This window comes from Elephas maximus, chromosome 18 (assembly GCF_024166365.1).
Source record: "Elephas maximus indicus isolate mEleMax1 chromosome 18, mEleMax1 primary haplotype, whole genome shotgun sequence".
Taxonomy (NCBI): domain Eukaryota; kingdom Metazoa; phylum Chordata; class Mammalia; order Proboscidea; family Elephantidae; genus Elephas; species Elephas maximus.
This window is the reverse complement of record NC_064836.1, coordinates 55,117,401-55,144,395: the sequence shown is the minus strand read 5'-3', so window position 1 is coordinate 55,144,395 and position 26,995 is coordinate 55,117,401.

The window sequence follows — 26,995 nt, the reverse complement described above, 5'->3', positions numbered from 1 at the left end:
CTTCATATATGTCTTTAAAATATATTTTAAATTTAGATACATCTAAAACATATTCTATAGGACTTGGTAGTAATATTAGTCTTACCTTTCTGTTTATGAAACTAATGAATTCCCTCTTTGTATAAACCTAACAAATGAGATAATATCCTTACCGTTAATTAGGTACTTAGGAAAACAACAACATATTCCCTAAGAAACTTTCCATTGTCTGTGTGTGTGTTTTTGACCAAGTTACAGTTTAGTGTTTAAAAAAATTACTATATAATGTTGGAAATAGAAGGAACTCAAGCTCAAAATTTCTGAATCACTTAGTAAATATTTTATGCTCATCAGTTCATTTTCATTTATTTCTCCAATATAATATCATTTTCATTTTTACTGTTCATTTTTCTGAACAATTCACTCGTATATTCTATGGAAAACATATAAATTATTAATAAATAATTAGTAACTGCCTTAGTTATCTAGTGCTGCTGTAAAAGAAATACCACAAGTGGATGGCTTTAACAAAGAGAATTTTATTTTCTCCCAGTAAAGTAGGCAAAAAGTTCAAAATCAGAACTTCATCTCTAGGGGAAGGCTTTCTGTCTCTGTCGGCTCTGGAGGAAGGTCCTTGTCCTCAGTCTTTCCCTGGTCAAGGGACTTCTCTACTCAGGGACCCCAGGTCCAAAGGATGTGCTCTGCCCCCTCCAACTGCTTTCTTGGTTCTGTGAGGTCCCTCTGTCTCTCTGCTCACTTCTCTCTTTTATATCTCTAAAAAAATAGTCTCAAGACAAAATCCAATCTTGTAGTTTGAGTTCTGCTTCACTAACACAACTGCCGCCACCCCCCCTCATTAACATCATAAACCTGTTGCCCTCGAGTAGTGGCAGGATTTACAACATATGGGAAAATTACCTCAGATGACAGAATGGTGGACAATCACACAATACCAGGAATCATGGCCCAGCGAAATTGATACACACATTTTTAAATATAAAAATAATATTTTTCTTTAGGGGGACATAATTCAATCCCTTGCAGTAACTTTAAAAGATTCCATTCACGTAAGACATTTTTAATGCATAATTGTAAAATTATGATTGAATTATTTCAGTTGTAACAGTATAGAATCTTTCTCCCCCCCCCCCCAAGGATTAAACCTTACAGGTAAAATAAATTTTATTTATAGACCTTAGGTTAATTTTCCATTTTAGATAAGACTGTAGTGTTGGAGTTTGCATATCGGACTTTGACAGGACCTTAGCTAAGAACTTTGAACCAGTCAATTCATGAGAAGGAAAAAAAACTTGCTCACAATTATCATGTTAGTTTTTGACTATTGATCAGTCATGTTCATTTAAATTCCAGTTTATTAAAAATCAAATGAAATGACTATTAAAATTTCACTCATAAAAAAAATACAGGCACAAGAATGAATAAAACTTGCTGCGGAAATACTACCCCAGGATTGTTACTGATATTTGAAGTAACTTACACATTATACCTAAAACGTTTTCTAAACTGACTGGTATGGTTAATGATGGAGTCTCAAACTTAACTCCCCATTTCCTTGCTTCTCTGGTTTTCATTTAGACCTTTAACATTATTTTAGCACAGTTTTTTTGGTTCAGTGCCTTCTTGCTAAGCAGCTCAGAATTTTTTTCCAGGATCCCAAATGGGCTCAACGCTGGACTCAATAAAACTGTCTTTGACAACTAATCTCCTGGTAAGTGTTACTTAACTGGTAAGTGAACATTTATTTATGGTTGACGAGTCTTGTTTTAAGAGATAGAAAGTTGAAGTTCCAGTTAATAAACGGCCACTTGATATTATATCTGCATTTTTGCTCTTTTGCAGTTAAGATTGTGTATTTCCATTCAAATTGATTTTCAGTGGTTTGTAACTTAACTGCAAATGGTCTATCCATGAGAGTTGAAGACTGATATATGAGTGCATCCCATAGGGGCCGAGGCATAATTCAATTTGCATGGTTGTTTTAAAGTTAAAGCACAGGAGGTAGAGGGTGATATCAAAAGCCATGGGTTTAGGGGAACATCGTAAATTAAATTTAGGTTGGAGTCTTTTCATTTTTAATTAGCAAATACTATTAATTTAAATAATCATTTCAATGTCATAGAAATTATGAAAATATCAAAGCACAGAACATTTTTGCCTTTAGGAATTTGAAGGTTGACTGCTTGCTATTTTAGTTTAATAGCTAGCAATATTAGGAACAGTTGACCAAAATTGTGCTTTTGATTTTGTCGTTGATATTCACTTTTGATATATTACCATATATTATATGTATACTGCTACTTTTCATTTTCAAAATATTCTAATTGTTTAATAATAAATAGCTAACGATTGCTTTCTTTTTGAAAGATGACGTACCAGATGTTGAGGGTCAAGGATAAATGATACTGTATCTGCCTGGAGAAGCTAATCTTCCACTAAAGGGTGAAGGAAAACAGCAGACACACGTGTATAAATGGCAAAGGCTTAGAAAAAGGGTCTCAGAAAAGGCAGGCAGGAATGCCGTTGGAGTTGGAACATTTCAACTAATTTCCCAGGAAATAAGTATATCTGGAGAGGATAGCTTGAGCAAACTCAAAGAGAAGGGAATGCAAAAATATGTTTTGAGTGATCGAAGGACTCATACAGGAAAGAGAAGAGGAATACAAAGACCTGGTGGTTTGGCATCACAATTTATTCCTCTCGGCAACAGGATGTTACTGATCATCTTTGAGAAAAACGTTGATCTTATACTCGGAAGGATACCTGAAGAATATTAATCTGGCAATATTGTAAACTGGCATTATTGCATTTTGTTTGAGACTGCCAACTGGGATCAGATTTCTAGGTTTCAATCCTAGCAAAAATATTCCTTGTTGAGTAATCTTGGAAAAATCATTTATGTATCTACCCTAAAAGTGGTTTAACATTGAACTGCGGCTAAAGATGATACAATGCAGTACCTCTCCTGAAGTTGTAAGAACTAAATGAGAGAAAGCACATGAGCACTTGGCACTATGTTTAAGCACCTGACAAATATTAGCCAGTGTTATTATTAAGGGGAATGAACAAAAGGAGTGAAAATAGGTAAGATAATAAATTTGGAAATAAGCATAATGATTCAAGATAGAATTATCCATTAGCCTGAATAAAGGTTTTAATTAACAGAAAGGAAAATGAAAGTATGCATTAGTAATAGAAAGTGTGAAGGTGAAATAGGCAAGACTTGGAAGTAGATTTAATTTGATCATGAGAGAATTTCGAATGAAATAATTATTTCAAGGTTTCAAGTCTAGATAACTGGGTGTGTTAAGGTAATATCATGATTAAAAAACAACGTCATTAATCAAGAGGATATAGTTAAGGGATGAGCTTAAATATAAACTTTAAACCTTCAAGAGCCCATAGGATATACACAGGGATGGATCACCCAATAAGCAAGGTAAGTATGTGCTTCAGGCACCAACAAAACAGGGGCACCCATTGTGCAAAGTAAAGATGCATAGATGCCAAGCAGGCAGGACACAAGGAAAAGGGAACACTGCAGTGTAAGGGAGTTGGCAAGGCACTAAATGAAACTGATACCAGCTCCAGTGCTTGAGAATGTGCCAGATGGAAATGAAGTTTATGTGGGGTCACAAGGGCAGCCATGCACAAGACTGTTTAAGCTATGAGACCCCTACCACTTCAACACCTTTGTTGACAACTGTCTCCTGTGGTCCCCTCCCATGTAATTGAAACTCTGTATCTTGGTGGGTCTTGGGAATATACTATTTCTTTCTAATAAACAAGATGTAGGGCTAGACTGTCATCTCTAAGTCTTGTTTCATTCACCCAATCATACAACTGGGTCCAACATGAGGATTTACTAGGCAAGGAAGGATTATATAACTAGATAACAGATCTCTGATCCATTTTGAGAGAACTGTCTTGTACATTCACATCTGTTGATCCAGAAACTTCAGCCAGGAGGCCCAACATACTCTTTGCCATGATACGAACACAAGAGTATGCTTTTGCACATGGCCTTGTAAACCCTCAATAGGAACTTAATTTACAGATTCAGGAAAAACAAATTGTGCTCATGTAAGCATGTATAATTCCATTATAGAAGATAAAATACAATGCATATTTTATGTTGAAATTGCTTTATGCATATTTCTAACTGTAATGATCACAAACTATACAACAGAACACTCATTTTTTCCATAAAGACACTCAAAAACCCTCAGCATACAACAGTGATTCCAGAAAGACATGATACATTATCCTTATTATGTATGGAAGTAGGTATTGTTCATCAGCTTCATTGTGATGAAATCATTGAAGAATCTGTAAGAGCAAAGAATAGAATGATATATTTTAATTATAACATTTTAGAAATGAAAGATCAATCTAAAAAAAAATATAGTAATTTGCTGTAATATTTATTTTCTGATCATTAAATTTTCTTTTATGATATCTTTTCATTTGTTCACTTATAATTACAGCATTATTACAAACCGAGATTCAGAACTGAAGTATGAGCCATTTAAAGCAAAATCGGCAAAAATTTTTTTGCTGTGGGGGATTAACATAATTTTACTTTGACTGACTGTTAAAAAAACTGTTAGAACAGCTAAATTCATTAACTCATTTTCTTGGTTGTGGAATATGTGGAATGTCCTCTTTGTAGAGAATGTAGTATATAGCAAAAATCTTAATATCCACATCCACTAAAAGTTTTGTAATCTAGTTAATCTCATTCTGCTAAAATGGCACCCACCACTTTAGTATTCAACACTAATATTATAGTTGCATTTAAAAAAGAAGTTACACCATGGATAGCTAAAACACACACACACACACTTCCGTGTGTATATATAACTCACATATCTCTTCCGAATGTGTCAGTAAGCAGATGAGGACTCACCACTGATTATCAGTGTGTAGGACTCTCACATGCCTTAATCCGTCCCTGGATATATAACTAACCCAGAAAATAGTTGTAAACGTGATGATAAAACTTAGCAGAATGCTCCCTTTCCCTCATCTCTCTCTCATGGAAGTCAATAAAAAAATATCGTAGTCAATTTAGTTTTCACAGTCCTGTGGTGCTTCCAAAAGAAGTGGAAAATACAGGCCAGTTCAGAACTCTTTACCACTTAATGAAGAACATGAGAAAAACAGGAATGTGCCAAGGATATTCGTTGATGGTTTTGAGTGACAGCCATTGAAAGAAATGGAGAAGGTATTCCAGAATCATAAATTTGTAAAAAGGTCTTCACAGCAATGCCCCTGAGTAAAAAAGAAAGCCCCTGAGATTAGAGTTGGTGGCGATGGAAGTGGAGAATTCAGCAGAGTGATAAATGTAACAGCTTTAACGGAAGTCTTGAATTATTGTAAAGGTACATTGGAAAGCAAGGAATTAAAATGTATTGTGCAGTTAGGTTGAAATAATCTCGTATTACTGATGCTTTACCTCCCTTTGGCTTCTGAAGATAAATTTATCAAAAATATTATTTCCCTGCTTCTAAGAAAACATTAATTATGAGAAAATCAATAATGTGTAAGATTTATCTAGTTTTAATATTTTTAAAAGTATGGCCCCAAAATATTATAAAATGCAAGAAAATAAAATTAGCCAAATGTGAAAGTATTAAAAGCATTTTAAGACAAGAGCAGCTTTCTAAAAAGTAGGCAATAAGCATAAATGTGAGTCTGTGTTTATCAGTATAGATCTTCAAGGAAAGTCATATTTATAGAAGTGGTCTTTTGTTTTTAACACATTTCATTAAAAAAAATTTTTAAATATTTTATTGTGTTTTAGGTGTAAGTTTACACAACAGATTAGGTTCCCATTTAACAATTTTTGTGCAAATTGTTCTGTGACATTCGTTGCAATTTTCACAATGTGTCACCTTTCTCATTTTTTCCATTCTGTTTGTTCTGTTCACGTTGATCTACCTTCCCTTTCCCTCCTTGCCTTCTCATCTTTGCTTTTGGGTAAATGTTGACTGCTTGGTCTCATGTAGCTGATTGCTTAAGGGGACACATTACTCACAGGTGATATTGTTTGTTTATAAGGCAATCTATTAAGTGGTTGCAAAATTATCTCTAGAAATAGCTCCAATTCCAAGTTTAAAGGGTTTCTTAGGGCCATAGTCTCAAGGGTTCCTCTAGTCTCTATTGGTCCAATAGGTCTAACCTTTTTTTAGGAATATGAATTTTTTTCTACATTTTTCTCCCATTCTGTCAGAGACCTTCTATTGTGCCCCTCGTTAGAAAGGTTGGTAGCGGTACCTGGACACCGTCTAGTTCTTCTGGTCTCAGGTTAGAAGAGGCCGTGGTTCCTGTGGACTATTAGTCCTGTGGACCAGTTTCTTCTTTGAGTCTTTATTCCCTTTTGCTCCAGACTGGTAGCGACCAATAGTTGTATCTTAGATGACCATATACAAATAAGCTTGAGGAAAATTTATTAAGGACAACTTACATTCCAAATGGGAGAGTCAATGTTGTGATTTCTTAGAATTTACTGATGGCTTCCAAGCCTGAATTCTAATTTTGATTTGATTAACATTTAAGCTTATGAAGTATAAATGTACTCACAGAGAGAGAGATTACATTTCTAATAAATATTTTTCATCTGGTCCTGGTCCAACATCTACATTTTTCCTATTCACTTATAATATCAATAATGGTCTTTAAATGTTTTTACATATAAAAGTTCATACATCTCAATAACCCCTATTATTCTCTATAAACCTGTAATTATTTTGATTTCTGTATTGCCCTACCACAGTATTTGTGTGTGTGTGTGTGTGTTTCCTATAGTTTGAGTAAATTTCTGTGCAAGTGAACTTTATGTGGAGTAAAAATAACATGCAGAATTAGTTTGATTTAATCAATTTGGTTTAGCCATAAATTCTGCTTGAATTGTCATTTTCTTTCAGCTCTAAACTTGCCAGTTCTAAGTTGTGACTTGTAACATTGCATTTTCTTTTTTGATTATTGAATCTTGTTCTTGCTTTCAATTTTTATCAAACTTTTTATCTATTTTTGATCCCTTCTTCTTTGGAATTTAAGCACATTCTTTTTGACTTATGGCACAGAGTAGCATCAATATATTCTTTTCACAATCTTAATGAGCACTGGCGGTGGAGTGGTTAAGTGCTTGGCTTTTAACCAAAAGGTCTCCAGTTTGAACCCACCAACTGCTCCATGGGAAAGAGATGTGGCAGTCTGCTTCTGTAAAGATTTAAAACCTTGGAAACTCTGTGGAGCAGTTCTACTCTGTCCTATAGGATCTCTATGAGTGGAATCGATTCAGTGGCAACAGGGTTTTTGTCACCATCTTATCTATATCACTATTTCTCTATGGCCCACTCTCTGCACATTGGAATAAAGCCTGTTATCAGGCTGTTGCAGTTGGATTTAAATAGTCTGGAAACAAATGTCTATGCTGTGTCCCTGACATTTTTCTCTCGGTTCTTATTTCGTCTAATAAGAAAATATATTAGTCACTCCTTTTTCTAAACTAAGAGACTTCATTTGTCCCTCCGCCAGTCTCTGTATTATTTCTTCAATCACTTTCCATTTGGTCATAACTTGATATGACTAAAATACCTGATGCGGTTACAGGATATTTTGCTTTGGAATAATCCTTAAATTTTGCTATATATTGATTTACTTTCTTCTAAAATAGATAGTAATACTTGACTAACTTGCATGGCCAGCAGGCTTCTTCGACTTTACAAGGTTCTTGGAGGCCCTTGAATGCAAAAAGAAATTGAAATCCAGGACATTATTACTGTTGTTATGTAGAAAAATGATATTAAAATACAACTGTATCGTTACACTTCCCCTGGGCCATTGTCCTTTATGTTTTCACTTTATTCACTCTTTTCTGTGTTAGACTGCCATAAATATAAATTTCACAGGAGATCAAAGGCTATAAGCACTGTGTGTGCTTGAAACACCCCCTGTAAGGCAAGAATTAGTTAAGCCTTTTGGTCTTTTCCTACAAAATTTATACATAAGGTCTATGCCTTTGGTAAGTGTGTTTTATTTTCATGGGCGTATGCCTCCCATAGCTACATGGAGATGCTGAATACGTTAGAAAGGTAAAGTGTGTTAGCTTAAAGTCTAATTTTTCACATAAATTACTCACCTTGGTAGACTGGAAGGCACTTTCTTAAATCATGCATGACAAATTTTTATTTTCTGTTTTCAGTCATTTACAGTAAATGTTTTGTTTTGTAAAGGTTTTAATGTCAATCTTTCTAGGTTCAAAATGCTATTAAAAAACACATCTGTGAGAGAAAAGCTCATGCATGCATGTAAGTTTAGGTTACATTTTGACCCACATTTTCCAGAGATACATCCATGATATTTTGTTACTCCCTCAGTTTTATTTCAGAGCAATTGGTCCTGATTACTTGGAACAAAACAATGTGATTTCTTGAAAAAACAGTAGCCATGTTGCTTGGATAAGAACAGCTATCTCTTCAGCTTCATACGACTGTCCAATGAGGCTACCATGTTCTTACAGATGCCAGAACCATGTACTTACAACATATTCAAATTATGATGAACTGCACTGTGACAGGTCCTTTTTTGCATCTTATCTTTAGTGATATGTACTACACACAATGTTGCACAGCATAATTCGCTGATGTTAGTATTCTCGGATGTTCGTTCACAATGTTCAATGTTATGATTTACTGTTCAAAACACTGCCTTCTAGCGGGCAATAATGAAAGCTTAAAAAAAAAATTATTCAGCGTACATCAGAAACGACTAACAACAAACTAGTTGGAATGGAACCCCATTTTACCTGTATACAAATTAGAGAGTTTCTTAGTGCTGCCATAACAGAAGTGCCACAAGTGGGTAGTTTTAACTAACGGAAATTTATTCTCTCACAGTTTAGGAAGCTAGAAGTCCAGATTCAGGGCACTGGCTCTAGGGGAAGGCTCTTTGTTCTGGGGGAAAATCCTTGTTTAAGCTTCTCTAGCGTTCTTCTGGGTTTTCCTTGAAGATCTCCATGTGGCATCTAGCTCTCCCCTATTTGTGCTTCCTTGCTTCTCTCTGCATCTAATCTGATCTTTTACATCTCAAAAGTGAGTAGACGTCAGATACATCCTACACTAACATAAAACAAAAATCATATTCCCAAATGGGATTGCATTCACAGGTAATTGGTGGGACACATTTTAATACATAACAAAGGAAAAGAATGAGAAGTATGTGAAAAAAGGTCTATGTGATAATAGGGTGATAGATACTTTTTTTAGCAATTGTTTTGAGTGGTACTAGTTACATAAATTTGGAAGAAAATAAAATGGTGTATACAGTAAATTAACAAAGACTTTAAATTTGCAATTTAATGTTCCATTGTGTTTCAAATTAAATAATTTGAGTTTAGAAAGAAATATTTACCTTTAAAGAGAGAGAAAAAGCTATGGCTTTAAATTTATTACTATTTTTTAGCTGCTTTTTTAAATATAGTTTTAGATTTATAGAAAATTTTCAAGACTGGTAAAAAGCTTTTCAGCATTTTCTTTCCCAAATGCTAACATTTTACTATGTTACAGAGTAAATTGCAGACATGATACTTCTTTGCTGTTGTTAGTTACAGTCAAGTCGGTCAACTCAGCTACCCAATGTGACAGAGCAGAACTTGCCCATGTGGTTTTCTAGACTGTAATCTTTATGGGAACAGGTCACCAGGTGTTCCCACCACAGAGCTGCTGAGTGAGTTCAAACTGCCAGCCTCTTGGATAGCAGCTGAGCCCTTAATCCGTTGTGCCAGCAGGTACTTCTTCATCTGTAAATATTTCAGTGTTGTTAATGTTGTTAGTTGCAGTCAAGTTGGCTCTGACTCATAGTGACCTTATGTATAACAGATGAAAATGTTGCCCAGTATTGTGTCAATCTCACAATCATTGGTATGTTTGAGCTCATTGTTGCAGCTATTATATTAGTTCATCTCATTGAGGGTCTTCTTTTTTTGTTTACCTTGTACTCTACCAAACATGATGTCCTTTTCTAGGGAGTGTTCTTTCCTGATGACATGTACAAAATAAGCAAGATGAATTCTTACCATCCTCACCTCTACGGAGTATTCTGGCTATACTTCATCCAAGGCTGCTTTGTCATTCTTTTGGAAGTCCACCATAGATTCAATATTCTTTGCCAAAGCCAAAATTGAAATGCTTCAATTCTTCAGTCTTCTTTTTTCATTGTCTAGTATTCACATGTATATAAGACAATTGAAAAGATCATGGCTGTATCAGGTGCAACCTAGTCATCAAACTGACATCTTTGCTTCCTAAAATTTTAAAGAGGTCTTTCACAGCAAATTTGCCCAATCCAATAAGTCATTTGATTTCTTGACTGCTGCTTCCACTGATAGTTTATCCAAGTAGAATGAAGTCCTTGACAACTTCTATTTCTTTACCAGTTATCACAATGGTATTTTTTCTTTTTATTCCTAAATACTTCAGTTTGTATTGTCTAAAATAATATTGCCACAAAACAAGTACCAATTGCAAGAAACAAATTTCAACATAGTACTAGTATCTAACATAAACACATTATTAAAATGTCACCAATTTTTCCAAAAGCATCTTTTACAGCAAAAGACAACGTGGGATCATGCATTGCAGTCATTGGCCAGGTCTCCCTTGGCTTTTAATCTAGAATAGTTCCATAGTTTTTAATTTTGTTTAATGACATCAACATTTTTAAAGTGTGCAGACCAGACATTTTGTAGAGTGACCCTCAATTTGTATTTGTCTGGTATACCGTAGTGATCAGATGCAGGCGATGTTGTGTGGGCAGGATTGCTAAAAGACAGTTTTATACTCTTAGCAGTAGGAGGCAACCAAGATTTATCTGTTCCATTCCTTTTGATGTTATTATTAGTCATTTGGTTAAGATTATGGATTGAATTGTGTCTCCCAAAAATATGTGTTATAAATCCTAACCTCTGTCAGGCTTACCTTGCAGATATTGTGGGTTCCCTTCCAAGCCACTGCAATAAAGGGAATGTTGCAATAAAGCAAGTCACACACATTTTTTGGTTTTTTAATGCATATAAAAGTTATGTTTACAGTATACTGTAGTCTCTTAATTGTGAAATGGTATTATGTCTGAAAAAAACAGTGCATATGTACCTTAATTAAAAGCTACTTTATTGGTAAAAGCTGCTAACCATCATCTGAGCCTTCAACAAGTCCTGATCTTTTTCCTGGTGGATGGTCTTGCTTCAATGTTGATGGCTGCTGACTGAACAGGGTCGAGGTTACTGAAGGTTGGGGTGGCTGTGGCAATTTCTTATAAAAAGACAGCAATGAAGTTTGCCACAAGACTGACTCTTCCTTTCACAGAAGATTTCTGTGTAACATGCAATGCTGTTTGATGGCATTTTGCCCACAGTAGGACTTCTTTCAAAGTTGAAGTCCAGTTAGCTTCTACGTTAGTACTCCTTGCTTCACCTTGAACTTTTACGTTATGGAGGCAGCTTGTTTTCTTAAACTTCATGAACCCACCTCTGACAGCTTCAAACGTCTCTTCTACCACTTCCTCACCTTTCTCAGCCTTTGTAGAATTGAAGAGAGTAAGAGCCTTGCTCTGGATTAGGTTTTGGCTTAAGAAAATGTTGTGGCTGGTTTGATCTTCTTTGCAGACCACTAAAACTTTCTCCATATCCGCAATCGTAGGGTTATTAATGTGCCTAATTTCAATATTCATGCTCAGGGGATAGGGAGGCCTGAGGAGAGGGAATGGGACAGGGGAATGGCCAGTTGGTGGGTCAGTCAGAACACAAAAAATATTTATTAAGTTCACCATCTCATAAGGGTATGGTTCACGGTACCCCAAAACAATTACAATAGTAACATCAAAGATCACTGATTATAGATCACCATAACAGATGTAATAATAATGAAAAAGTTTGAAATACTGTGATAATTACCAAAATGTGACACAAGAAGTGAAATGGGTACATGCTGTAGGAAAAATGGCACCGGTAGGCCTGCTCAATGTAGTGTTGCCACAAACCTTCGGTTTATAAAAAAACACAATATCTGTGAAGGAAATAAAGCAAAGCACAATAAAATGAGGTATATCTGTACATTGTCAAAAACTTAATGATAGGTTTTTATCAGCTATAAATGTGACGAACCTCAATATCTTCCCTCTGTTTAATTTTCATGTTTGCACTTCAGAAAAAGAGAATTATCCTTTATATGTATTTTTTAAATATTCTCCTTACGTATTATAAAATACTGAAAATATAAACATTATTTCAAAAGTGACAAAACGAAAACCCAAATTAATAAAATGGGAGAATATGCAGTTAGGCTCTGTTTTAGGCTGCAGAGCACAATATGTAGAATGTACACATTAGCGAATGATAACAAATAAGAGAAATATGTTAAATTGTAAAGAAACCACTTTTATTATTTCAGAAAAATTGAAAATGCAATTTACCAGTTCATTGCAGCTTAGAAAATACCATATATTGATTTAATTGCATTTAATTTATGTAGTAAAATTTGTTTTGTTTTAAATTAGGTGCTTTATTGAACTATAGATCTTATAATTATTGTAGGGATATTGCCTCTGAAATTCCTTTGAAGTAAAATAACATCTCTCAGATGAGTTACATTCATATGAAGTTATTGTACAATTTATCAAAATGATAGAATTTCACATGCACTTTTCAATTCTCATTTAGTAATACCCTGTGGTAGACAGTTTTGGTTAATTTCCAAGCCTCCTTCTTTCCCACTTTCTTCCTTGCTTAAAAACATGTATAGTTTATATGTCAGGGTTTCAAGAAAACTTCTCAAGTCTCAAAAAATAAATTTTGATAAGTCTAAAAGTAAATGGACTCATTATGAGTCAGAATCAACTTGATAGCATACAACAAGAACACAACAAACCAAAATGGAGACATTAAGACTAGGAATGTCAAATAATTCAATAAAAATTAGGCAAAGTATATGAACAGATACTTCACCAAAGAAGATGTGCAGCTGACTAGCAGATACAGGAGGAAATGCTCACAATCACTAGCATTAAAAGCATTAGAGAAACACAAATCTAAATCACAATGAGATACCATCTCACCCTGACATTATTGTTACAAATCAAAAAAAAAAGAGAAAATAACAAATGTTGGAGAGGCTATGGGGAGACGGAAACTCTTATGTACTGCTGGTGGGAATGTAAAATGATACAACTACTTTGGAAAGCAATATGGTACTTCCTTAAAGAGCTAGAAATAGAAATATCATACGATCCAGCAATCCCACTCCTAGGAGTATATCCTAGAGAAATATGATCTGTCACGCTAATAGACATATGTACACCCATGTTCATTACAGCATTATTCACAATAGCAAAAAGATGGAAACAACCTAAGTGGCCATCAACAGATGAACGGATAAACAATATATGTTCATTACAGCATTATTCACAATAGCAAAAAGATGGAAACAACCTAAGTGGCCATCAACAGATGAATGGATAAACAATATATGGTACATATACACTATGAAATACTACTCAATGATAAAGAACAATGATGAATCCTCAAAACATCTCACAACGTGGATGAATCTGGAGGGCATTATGCTGAGTGAAATAAATCAGTCACAGAAGGACAAATTTTGCATGAGACCACTACTATAAAAAATCATGAAAAAGTTTACACGCAAAAAGAAACAATCTTTGATGGTTACGAGGGAGGGGAGAAGTGGGAGGGAAAAACACTAAATAAACAATAAAAAAAAAATAAGTGGTAATTTTAGTGAAGGTAAGACAGTTCGCAATACTGGGGAAGCCAGCACAACTTGATCAGGGAAAGGTCATGGAAGATCCATTGACACATCTGAACTCCCTGTGGGACCAAATTACTGGGTTGAGGCCCCAGGGACCATGGTCTCGGGGCACATCTAACTCAATTGGCATAACACACTTTATAAAGAAAATACTATACATCCTACTTTGATCACTAGCATCTGGGGTGTTAAAAGCTTGCTAGCAGCCATTTAAGATACTCCACTGGTCTCAGCCCGTCTGGAGCAAGAGAGAATGAAGAAAACCGAAGACACTAGGTATAACAGACTAAATTATGTCCCCCCAAAAATGTATGCATCAGTTTGGCTGGGCCATGATTCCCGTGTTGTATGGCTGTCCTCTATTTTGTGATTGTAATTTTATGTTAGAGAGGATCAGGGTAGAATTGTAATTTTGTATTAAAGAGGATTAGAGTGGGATTATAACACTCTTATTAGGTCATATCCCTGATCCAATACAAAGGGAGTTCCCTGGGGTGTGGCCTTAACACCTTTTTATGTCTCAAGAGATAAAAGGAAAGGGAAGCTAGCAGAAAGCGGGGACCTCATACCAAGAATGCAGCACCAGGGGCAGAGCGCATCCTTTGGATCCAGGGTTCCTGTGCCTGAGAAGCTCCTTGACCATCGCAAGACTGAGGACAAGGACCTTCCAGGGCTGACAGAGAGAGAAAGCCTTCCCCTGGAGCTGACACACTGAATTTGGACTTCTAGACTACTGGACTGTGAGAAAATAAATTTCTGTTTGTTAAAGCCATCCACTTGTGGTATTTCTGTTATAGCAGCACTAGATGACTAAGACACTAGGGAAAGATTAGTCCAGAGGACTAATGGACCACAACTACTACAGCCTTCACCACGAGCTTGAGTCCAGCACAACTAGATGGTGCCCAGCTACCACTACTGACTGCTCTGACAGGGATCACAATAGAGGGTCCTGGGCAGAGTGGAGAAAAATGTAGAACAAAAAGCCAACTCACACACACACGCAAAAGACCAGACTTAGTGGTCTGACAGAGGCTGTAGAAACCCTGGGAGTATGGCCTCCCAACTCCCTTTTAACTCAGTACTGAAGTCATTCTTGAGGTTCATCCTTCAGACAAAGATTAGACCAAAAAAACAAAGCAAAACAAACCCGGTGCCGTTGAGTCAATTCCAACTCACAGTGGCCCTATAGGGCAGAGTAGAACTGTCCCACAGTTTCCAAGGCGTGCCTGGTGGATTCAAACTGCTGACCTTTTGGTTAGCAGCTGTAGCACTTAACCACTAAGCCACCAGGGTTTCCAAAAGATTAGACAGGCCCATAAAACAAAACAAGACTAAATGGGCACAGCAGCCCAGGGACAAGGAATAGAAGACAGGAAAGGACAGGAAAGCTGATGACAGGGAACCCAAGTTTGAGAAGGGAAGAGTGTTGACATGTCATGGAGGTGTCTACCAGTAGCACATAACAATGTGTATATTAATTTAGTAAGAAACTAATATGCACTGTAAATCTTCATTTAAAATACAAAAAAAAAAAAAAAAGAGAGAGGGAGACTAGGAATATGCCATAGGAATAAACCCGATGCCATCCAGTCTATTCAAACTCGTAAAGATCCTATGGGATAGGGCAGAATTGCCCCATTAGGATTTCAATGCTATAATCTTTACGGAAGCAGACTGCCACATCTTTCTCTTGCAGAGCGGCTGGTGGGTTAAAACTGCTGCACTTTCAGTTAGCGGCTGGTGCCTTAACCACTGCGCCACCAAGGCTCCTTGTCAAAGGCATGGAGGTATATATTTCTGGCCAATGAGTAATGTCGGAACATCTTCTAGAGCCTTCCGCAAAAGAGATACAAGGTAGGGTGTTTGGTTATTACCCTATTGTAAAATTACATAAAAATTACTTATGTTATTTTTATAACCATGAAGAAACAAGCTAAGACACACACACACAAAAAAAGTGCAGAGGATAACTGAACAGAAAGCTTATGGAAAAAAAAAAAAGAAAAATCTGGGCACTTTTTTTTTTTTTTTAATGTGCTTTAGGTGAAAGTTTACAGCTCAAGTTAAAAATTTATACACATATTATTTTGGGACATTGGTTGCAGTCCCTACAATGTGACAGCATGCTCCCTCTTTCCATCCCGGGTTCCCTGTTTCCATTTGTCCAGTTCCTGTGTCTTCCTGGCTCATAGTCCAGCTTTTGGACAGAAGCCGTGCATTTGACCTTGAATATCTGATTGAACTAAGAAGCACTTTCCTCACCTGTTATTTTTTTGTTTTATAGGCCTGTCTAATCTTTGTGTGAAAAGCAGGTTTTGGGAATGGTTTCAGTTCTGGATTAGCAGACATCCAGGGGCCATAATTTCGGAGGTTTCTTCAGTCTCTGTCAGACCAGTAAGTCTGGTCTTTTTACAAGAATTTGAATTCTGTTCTACATTTTTCCCCTGCTTTGTCCTGGACTCTCTGTTGTGATTCCTGTCAGGGTGGTCGTTGGTGGTATCTGGGCACCATCTAGTTCTTCTTGTCTCAGGCTTGTGGAGTTTCTGATTCATAAAGTCCTTTAGCCCTTTGGGCTAATATTTTCATCTTGCCTTTGGATTTCTTCATTCTCCTTTGCTCCAGGTGGGATGGGATGAATAGATGTATCTTAGATGGCTGTTCACAGCCTTTCGAAGCCCCAGATGCTACTCATCAAAATGGGATGTAGAACATTTTCCTTATGAACTATGTTATGCCAATTGACTGAGATGTCCCCAGAGACTATGGTCCATAGGCCCCAGCCCTAGCTACTTGGTCACTCAGAGTGTTCGGATGTGTCCAGGAAACTTTTCTGATTTTGCTTTAGTCCAGTTGTGCTGATTTTCCCTGCATTGTGTATTTTCCTTCCCTTCACCGAAGTTTATACTCGTCTACTATCTACTCTAAGTTTACACTTGTCTACTGTTTTTCAAGCTGAAAAAACTGAAGAGAAAATTCAAGCCTCAATTTGCAATATTGAATTCTATGGGGAAAATCTTAAATGACTCAGGAAGCATCAAAAGAAGACGGAAGGAATACAGAGTTACTATAGCAAAAAGAATCAGGTGACATTCATCTGTTTCAGAAGGTACCATATGAGCAGAAGCCAATGGTATTCAAGGCAGAACATGGAAGAAGAACTGATGCCTTCAAATTGTGGTGCTGGCAAAGAATATTGAATATACTATGGACTGCCAAAAGAATGAACAAATCTGTCTTGGAAGAAGTACAACTAGAATGCTCCTTAGAAGTAAGTATGGTGAGATTTACTTCTTACATACTTCGGACATGTTGTCAGGAGGGATCAGTCCCTGGAGAAGAACATCATGTTTGGTAAAGTACAGGGTCAGTGGAAAAGAGGAAGACATTGGAAGAGATGGATTGACACAGTGGCTGCAACAATGGATCAAGCATAGCAACGATTGTGAGCATGGCACTGGACTGGGCAGTGTTTTGGTCTGTGGTGCATAGGGTTGCTATGAGACAGAACCTACTCGATGGCACCTAACGACAAGAAGGAAGTGTCATATCATTTTCCAAAGTGGTTGTACCATTTTACATTCCCACCAGCAGTGCATAAGAATTACAATCTCCCCACAACTTCTCCAACATTTATTACATTGCTGCAGGGGAAAATGGGCTTCAGGTGCATGCCCTGCTGTTTTATTCTAAAAAGGGCTTGTGGTGTTGAATCAGCCCATACGGGACTGGACGGGATGATGGATACTGCGAGTCCATGAAGATCATATGCCAGTGGCTGGGAGAAGAGGCAGAGCCCCCCACCTGCACTGATTTCCTGGCTTAGGGTACTTGGCATTGTTTAACGCCACTGGACTGTGGTGGGAGTGGGATGGGGGATGGGTGGGGTGGGGGAAAGAAAGTGCTTCTCTGCTGCAATGCTCTGTTTTAATCAGAGATTATTTTGCCAGCATGCATGGTAGGTTGGGAGCTTGCACGTAACTTTAGCAAGTCTGATGCCACTCCTGTTTGGTTCTGGAAGTGAATGCAGATTTGGTGCAACTTGGCTGCACTAGATGTGGTATGCTTTGGCTTGGGATGTTGCTCCTTGTCTCAGCCCACGTGCGCTGTGCAGAGTCAGTTAGCAGGGTGCCAGTGATCCTGTGATTTGTCATTCCCCATTTCCTTTGCTTTTGAATTTTCTCTACTTTCACCTGCCACTCAGACTGATTCCTCAGCTTTGTCTTCGATGATTAGGATTCCTTGATTGTCACATATATTCAATTCACTTGTTTTTTTTTTTTGGTCTTTGTTGTAAGAGGAATGACAAGAAGTATCTGACTATTCCACCATCTTGAACCTGCCTCTTGGGCACATTTTTACTTTTTTTGTTGTTGTCGTTGCTGCTAGTTATCCTTGAATCGATTCCAATTCATGACGAGGTCATGTGTGTCAGAGTAGGACTGTGCTGATGAGGACATTTTGGAAGCAGATCACCAGGCTTGTCTTCCATGGAGCCTCTGGGTGGGTTAGATGGCCAATCTTTTGGCTAATAGTTGAACTCCTAACCATTTGTGCCACCCAGAACTCCTAACCATTTGTGCCACCCAGGGGCCCCCTAAAATAAAGAATAGGCATCAAAAACAGAAAGAGGAAAAAAAAAAATTAATGAAGAAACATAACATTGACTGTGCATAGTCTTAACTAGTTTTACCCCAGAACCCAGTGCCATCGAGTCGATTCTGACTCACGGCGACCCTATATTTAAAAAAAAAAAAAAAAAGTTTTTTTTTTTTAGGATTAAATGAAATAAAAATATCTTATAAAATTATACACAGATCTTGACACATGATAAGAACCAGTAAAAATTAACTAATAGTGATATTTTAAATGTAAATATTAATAGAATAAAACTATATAAAGTAAGACATATTCTGAATTGTAATGAGAAGCTTTAAAAAAAAAGTCTCTGGGAAAGATATGTAAAGCTGTAATCAAGTGTTTCACCTTTAAGTTTAAAACCAAACATTGCATTTGTAAAGAAAATGTAGGCCCTTTGAACTGCACTTAGAAAAACAATGCCATTTTAAACTTAAGCACTGTAATAAAAATGTGCAACCTCTTAAATTAGGGTGGTGTTAATGGGTTACTACATGACGGTTCAGCAAATCTGAAGATGATAGAACTCTGAATATGCCTTTACAACAGAACCCATTTCATCTGTGGCTACCCCCAGGTAGCCTTTCTTCTTTGCATAAGCAACCTATTAGCCTACTCCACAGCCGTCTTCCAAATCTCACTTAAGCAAGGGCGACTAAAGCACTCTCTGCTCCCAGTAAAAGAAAAAAGAAAAGTATCATGAAAATAGTATATTAATGCATATTAATGAAATGCTCATGAATACTAGTGTCCATGGGAGGAGACATAATTTTACCTGCTGTCCAGCCCTTCATCAGAATGACTCTAACGTCAGGGTTTGCATTTCTGTTTACATTTCCCTCCATCATAATTGGTAGTTTGTCACTATTTCTTTACTTGCTTGGGGGCATTATTCTAACTGAGTACTTTCTGTGGGTAGAGAAGAATCCTCACTCATCAAGGCTGTCAATGTCACCACTTCTCCTTTTAGTTATTCTTGTTAGTTACTCTCCTTCTGCTTTTACTTACTTAAGACATGCCACTCATTCCGCAGATGCACTGACAGATACTTGACTGACGTGTGAATTTATTCACAGGAAAGAAAAGAGCATTTTTGTTCTGACATTTTATTTTTATCTCTGTGTGCCATCTTTATTTGACAGATTATAAAGCCATGTTCATATTAAAAAGCATCTTTAAATAAAGAGCAATTTGCCATATCAATATTGTCTTCCCACCTTTTTTATTTCCCTGGCCTTAGAAGACTTACTGAAAATAAAGCTTCTCACAAGTGTTGACAGTAATCCAAGTAATGGTGAATAGCCACCCTTCTTCACTTCTTTATAATCATTTCTGGTTTATTCACTCTACACAGGGGAAAACGTATCATCTCCCTATATCATGCGGACTAGTGGATTGGCATATACTCCACCTAAAAAAAAAAAAAAAAAAGAGACCATAATTTATTGGCAAAATGAAATAAAATAACTAAGTTCAACAACTCAGGGACAGGAGTCAAGGAAAAAAAATTCTTTATTACATTTTATTTTTAAAAAGATCCCACAGAAAAGAGACATATTCTCCTTTACCTGTCAGCTAAATAAGAAAAAGACTTTTGGTAATTAAAATATACAAGTTCCACTTCTCCACTTTAACAGTTTCAGCATCAGAATCTAATAATGTTTTTGTAAAGTGGTCCTTGAAAATACAGGTTTTCTCTGTAATAGAGAATATTTGTATTGGATGTGGATAACTAATATTCCTGAGGAAAAACCAGCATAGCCTGATATGTACATAGAATCAGTCAATCTGAATGTTAGAAATAAACCTTGTATCCACGTTCACTTAGGACACATCAAGTCAAAAGCAGCCCATACCCTGGACCCATAGACAGGATATAAATAGGATTAAAAATATGAATATGCCTACGAGATTTTATACATTATTTACTTTATCCCATGAAGGTGGTTCTTTCCACCAGTAATAAGGCTCAAGTGATCCTCAAAAGCTACAATGATTCCATTTGTAAGCTCATGTGATCGTTCCTGAATATCTTAGGGGTTACTCATGCCAACATGTTAACTGGGGTGAATAAATAAGCACCCCATATTCTAGATGTGGGCTATTAATTAGGCATCACCATTTATGAAAGCCTTTTTTTTTTAGTAGAGGCATTTGTTTTTACAATGTGCTTATTTGATACCATTCTACATCCGGAGTCTATACTCTAGAAACAAACGTTATTCAAACCTGGAAGTAAACCATTGATATAATAATGTTAACTTTGGAGTTAGAAGTTAAAAAGAAAAATCTGAGAACAGTTAATATAGATAAGAATAAGAGCCTGGAACGGAATAAAAGCAGACTACAAAAAAAAAAAAAAAAATTTTTTTTTTTTTTTTACCAATGTCTGTTTTCTTTTAAGCTGCATGAGGGTAAGAATCCAAGCTTTTGCTTAACATTTAATCCTGAGTGTCTAGTGTAGATATTGCTAGCCCATAGTAAGTACTTAGTTAATAGTTGCTAAGTGAATGAAAAAATAAATGAATGAATAACCATTGGGTTTTTTTGGTGTTTTTAAGTGAATGAAAAAATGAATGAATAACCAGGAGCTACATTATAAAATGTACATAAAAACTACTTCTTAGGCTAACTTCTTAATGATCTTTTCATTTTTTCAGTTTGCAGTGGTGCATTGCTCTCATAACCTAAGTGAAAAATCATTACCTTACTACTTTCAATGAGGTCTTTCTAAGAAAATGTGTATTCTTTAAGTAGTTGTGTTATCTCTGATATTTTTAGCATGAAGTTAAAATCACTGCGCCAGTAACAACTCTTTCCTACTTTGAAAACGTTTTTAGTCTATTTTCCAGAATGCATGAAAACAAAGACGTAAGTAAACAACAAACACAATTGCTTGGATCGCATCCTTTGGATGTATGCTGAGCAATTGAAATCAGTCTTCAGAAGGCCCATATAGGAACACTAACATTAGGGAAGAAAACATACCATTAATAAAATACAAAGTTTTTACTGAGTCTGTAGTGATAAAATGACTAGCACCTGAGTTTTCAATTGTATCACTTTTCCCATATTACCTGGGAGACACCACTACGTGCGGACACCTGTCGGGAGAAAACTTTCTGACCCTTTCAGCTCATTCTCTGCTACGTTAGTAGCTACTCACCGAATGTGCTCATTGGGCAGCTGACTCCCCATACACAGCTCTGAACGTTTCATGATGTACTTGGAAATGAGTTTCACATATAAAGTACTGGGGCATCCATTTCCTTTGCATAAAGAATATGAGTCCAAAACTTCACTGCTTCATGATAGATCAAGAGGACTGATGAATCATAATTTTTCAGAAAAGCCAACTAGGATAAAACAAATTTACCTCAGGACACTTATGCATTACTAGTTTATTGGTAATTATAGCTTCTCTGTTCCAAAAGCCTGGGATAAATCCACCCTGGTTGTGACAATTTCTATAGACATGTGCCCTACAAAGAGTCTCATTTCCTTTCATGAGCATTATTCTAGTAGTACTTGCTCACTCTGACTTTAGTATTGACATAAATGTTTCTCCAACAATTCCTTTTTGAGAAGCTATTATCTGAATATTTTGAGAAAAATTTTATTAAAAAAAAAAATTTAGTGACCTCAAAGAGAAAGAAAATAACCGATATATATAAAGGAATTGAATGATTTATGTGAGTCAGTGTGACATTTTAAATTTTATTACATAATATTTAATCATTATAAGGAGTCCTAGTGGCACAGTGGTTAAGAGTTCATCTGCTAACCAAAAGGTCGGCAGTTCAAATCCACCAGCTGCTCCTTGGAAACCCTATGGGGCAGTTCTCCTCTATTCTATAGGGACACTGTTAGTCGGAATCAACTCGTATGGGAATAATGCAGAAAAGTAGTAAAAAAAAAAAAATCCATAGACTCAATGTGTTTGTTCTTTCTGTTTTTTTCCCCTTTGTGTAGTATGTTTTATTAATACTATCACAGTTATAATGTATCAATGGGTACTTCTTACATTAAGCATATTAACATTTCCGTGTTGTTACGTATTTCCATAAGCACTGTTTAAAATTTTTATAGCCTTTTATCATGCACACTACAAATATTTTTCTAGCGTTATGTGATGTACAGAAGTTTGTTCATATTTTTAGTACTCACAACTGTTATTTTTTTCCTTCTTATATTTTTTATCACTCTTAATGCTGGAAATTCCACTCCCTTCAACTCTGTGTTCTATTAGTTTTGTCGTGATTTGATTTAAAAAGTATTTTATTATGAAATGTATGTGAAATGCATTCACCTGCATGGCTGTCAGTAATATTTTAGCAGAATTAACATAAAAAAAAAATAAGGAACACGCATATACTATTCTTTCTTGCAGAGAATTATGTAGTCAGTTCCTATCTGGAAAATAATGTTTAACATAATATTTCTTCACTGTTAATCAAATGTACGCAAAAATCTTTTTCCTTGGGCTTAACTAAAATTGTTGAATTTCTTTATTACTCTCATTCATATGTCATTTGAATATTTTGGATTTTTCTGGATACAAAATAACATCACAGAAAAATCATGTTAAGATCCTTCCATTTTTTCATAGCATTGGTTATCATTCAAAGGACAAGTCTTCGTCTTCTGCTGTGTAAGTTAATATTGTTTCTGTAATTTGTGACTGCTTCTTTTCTGGGTGATTTTGGTGGAAAACTGAGTTGTCTCTCTGTGCCTGGGATGTGAGTATTCCACCTCCCAGAATTCAGAATGGTGTTGTTATATGACAAGCAAATCAGCCCATCTTTGCCTTTAAAGTAATAAAGTAAAACAGAAATGAGAGTCTGTTCTTCAAAGTGGGTATGCTTGTTTTCCTTGTAGTGGATGTGTTCTTTTGCTAGCCGAGCATGTCTTTACCTTGTTTGGGCTAAGTGCACTGTAGTTTTCCTTGATCCTTGATCCTCATCTATACTCCATTACCTACTCATCCTTTGTCTAGACTGCCAATCAAGGTAGACACCACATTCTGGTGAATGGATGGGCACTTTAAAAGCCAGACAAAAACAGAAACCCTTAATCATGGGGATTTGGATACAGTTTAGAGACATAAGGCTAGAAAATGACAGACTTGCTTTATCTATCTGGGAGATTGCTAGAGACATTTTCTGCTACTTTCCTAGGCCACATTGTTCAAATGCTTTTTGAATTCTAGGAGCTACTTATTTTTTAACTTTCCAAGGAAGTTTGTTTTCTTTTTTCTCTTTTGCTTTATACCAGAGTTAGTCAGAAATGGTATCAGGTGCTTAAACAAAGAGAATCCTGAAATACCTTTTAAGGAAAGGTTAAAAAAAAAAAAAAATACAACAACTTTAATCTTTTAAAGGTAACTCCATGTCTCTAATACACTTGATAATTCAATACATATTTTGAAGAGATTTTAAAGATGAAGATATTGCGTTATTATTGAAGTCTATTTCCAATTTTCTTTAAATTTGATATATTTGTCTTCATTTTCTAGGCCTGCAGCAAGCACATACCACAAAGTGGGTGGCTGTAAAAACAGAAATTTATTGTCTCTCAGTTCTGGAGGCTAGAAGTCAAAATCAAAGTATTAGCTGCATTAAGTCCTCCAAAGGGCTCTGAAAGAATGTCTGGTCCATGCCTCCTGCTAATTCCTGCAGGCAATCCTCAGTGTTCCTTTGCTGCTGATAGATGTGTCTTCCATGGTGTCTTCCTCTGTGTGACTCTGTTGCCCTGTCTGTTCTCCCCTTTTAGAGGACACCACTCAGAAGAGATTAGAACCTACCCAACTCTGGTATGACTTCCTTAACTAAACTGATAACACTTTCAAAGAAAGACTCTTTTTCCACTAAAGTCACATTCAGAAGTATAAGGGTTAAGACATCAACATATCTTTCTGTGGGACATTATTTAACCCATTAAAAAAAAAACCCATAGCAATGTTTTATCTTTTTCTGAACATTTATACACATATGCATATATGCTTATGAATATGTACATATATACAGATGGCTCCATTTTATGAAAAGCACTTAATAATATTAAGTGTAATTCCATAAATACTATATGTGTATATGTGTACTTATTACATGTGTTAATAAAATATGTAATTGTATATTATATTGTATTATGTTATCTACATTATATTATAATAATACAATATATATTTTTGTAGCCTGGTCCCTAATTTAGTAATATGTCATGTAATTTAACCTTTTACTATTGTTTTAGTAGGTACATATTGTCCAATTGTTTAAGTGAATTATAATGTATTTAGCCACTATTTATGAACACTTAGAATATCTATAAGTTATTTGTATATGGTGGTTAATATCAAGTAATAAAATTAATACTAAATAAATACATATGTCTAACAATTTTCTTTGAGAGTTTATTAGAAGGTGAGTCAGTTAGTTGAAGGGTATATATTTGTTTTTGATTTAAATAATGAGAGCTAGATTCTATTCCAAAACTTGAAGAAACAACTGAAGGTAATCTAAGTAAATTATTTCACATTTCTGAATATCAGCGTAAGTAAAATTAAGTGGCAGGAAGAGGCATATATTCCTTAAACTTTTAACATCTCTTTACACGATGTTCTTTTTTTTTTTTTTTTACACTAGAGTTTATTTAGGCAGCCAAATCCATTGAAGAACTCCTAAACAGGTATTTATGTAAGTGTGAATGCTTCTACTTAGTGCCTTTCCAGGATTATAAAACAAATTAAACTCCATGAGGATTTCAGTTTACACAGTATTTGCCATCAGTCTATGGGAGATAAAAATGTTAGCTTTGAATTTGCCAATTATTATTCAACTTCTGTATATGTGACTCTATGCCTTTTCACCAAATCATATAATTTCTAAAACATTTTAAACAAAAAAAAAAAGTAAAAAGGTGGATTTGGAATCGATTCTGATTCATGGTGACCCAAATGTTGAAGAATAGAATTGGGCTCCACAGAATTTTCGAGGCTGCAACCTTTTGGAAGCACATCTTCAGTCCTTTCTTCCAAGGAACCTCTGGGTGGGTTTGAACCACCGGCCTTCCAGTTAATAGTCAAGCACTTAACCATTTGGGTCACCCAGGGACCCTTCATTTTAATTAAGTACACATGTTTTTTAAAAGTCTCTGGAATTTTTCAATTATAGGCTATCCTCAACAATATGGAATGCTCTGTAAATTTAGTAAAAATATTCACCAATTAGTTTTAAGCAAAAAGAGTTGAGCAATACGTACTACCGATAAATCATTAGCTTCTTCAACCAGTGCCTCAGGCTATAGGTGTATTTGAAAAACTTTTGTTTTTAGATTCTTCCCAGAAAGTTTGCACCTAGGTTCCAAAGTTAGCCTCCATATATATGCATTCATGTTCTTCTTCTGAGTCTCAGATTTCTATCTATAGAAATATCTTCTTCTGGAAGTGATTAAAAGAAAAAAAGAATCAGGTGCAAGTATTGTGGCCTTGCCTATCTGGTGATTCTGCTTTAGGGCTGCCCATTAAACAACCAATTTCTACACTAAAAATGCTTTCTCATGATGAAATGTTATTGTTTCAAACATGCTAATGCCTTTTCTTGAAGGGTAACATGTAAAAATAAAAATGAGCAATTTTTATGATGTACATATATATGTACAATGGCTTCCCAATTTTACTGCTTCCCCAAACGACTCCTGTGGAATTATTTTGCTGTAGTGATGTTCTTTGAACATTTTCAAATTCACATTGGTTTGATCTCAATCTGCAATAAAATTTGCCTTCAACCAAAACAAAACTTGAAGAAAACCAGCAGAGTTCTGTAATCCACTCGCCAGAGAGAATATGTGTATGCAAGGGCTTGACAAAGGACTGATCCTGTCAGTCAGCTTTCCAATTAAGAATGGAACAGTGTGAGAAAAAAGTTTGCTAAGTTATTTTTTTTCTTTCAAAGTTTTAAATATGGTTTCTTGTTATTGAGCAATGTGAAAGACAGAGAAAGAAATTATTGTGAAAAAAAACTTTCAACGTTTCCACCTAAGATTTCAAGTCTTTGGACTACAGCTGTCAGTTAAAATCCATATACTTATATGTGAATCTTGAAATATCTTCCACTGGAATTTCTATTATTTTTAAATAAAGTATTGAATTATACTGATTTGTTTATCAGATAAAGGACCATTTGATTAAAATAAAACATTATAAATATACTAAGCTGGCTTATTAGTGTGACATATAGTTTTGTTTTTTCCCATTTTGACAGGTTCTTTTCTTGTTTCAAATTATGAAAGTACTATTCAAATATTTAACTGTTACTATAGACCAACTATATATATAGACCAACAGAGTCTGAAAAGAGAAATAATTCTTTTTTTTACTATTAATATTGAGAGCATAGGCACTACTTTAAAAAAATTACTACTGTTTAAGTTTACTATGCAAGAATGGTTTGTTTTGAAATTTATATTAAAAAAACTATTGTGTTTTATTGCATGTAAATGATTCATATAAGGTTAATCTGATTAACCTTATATGA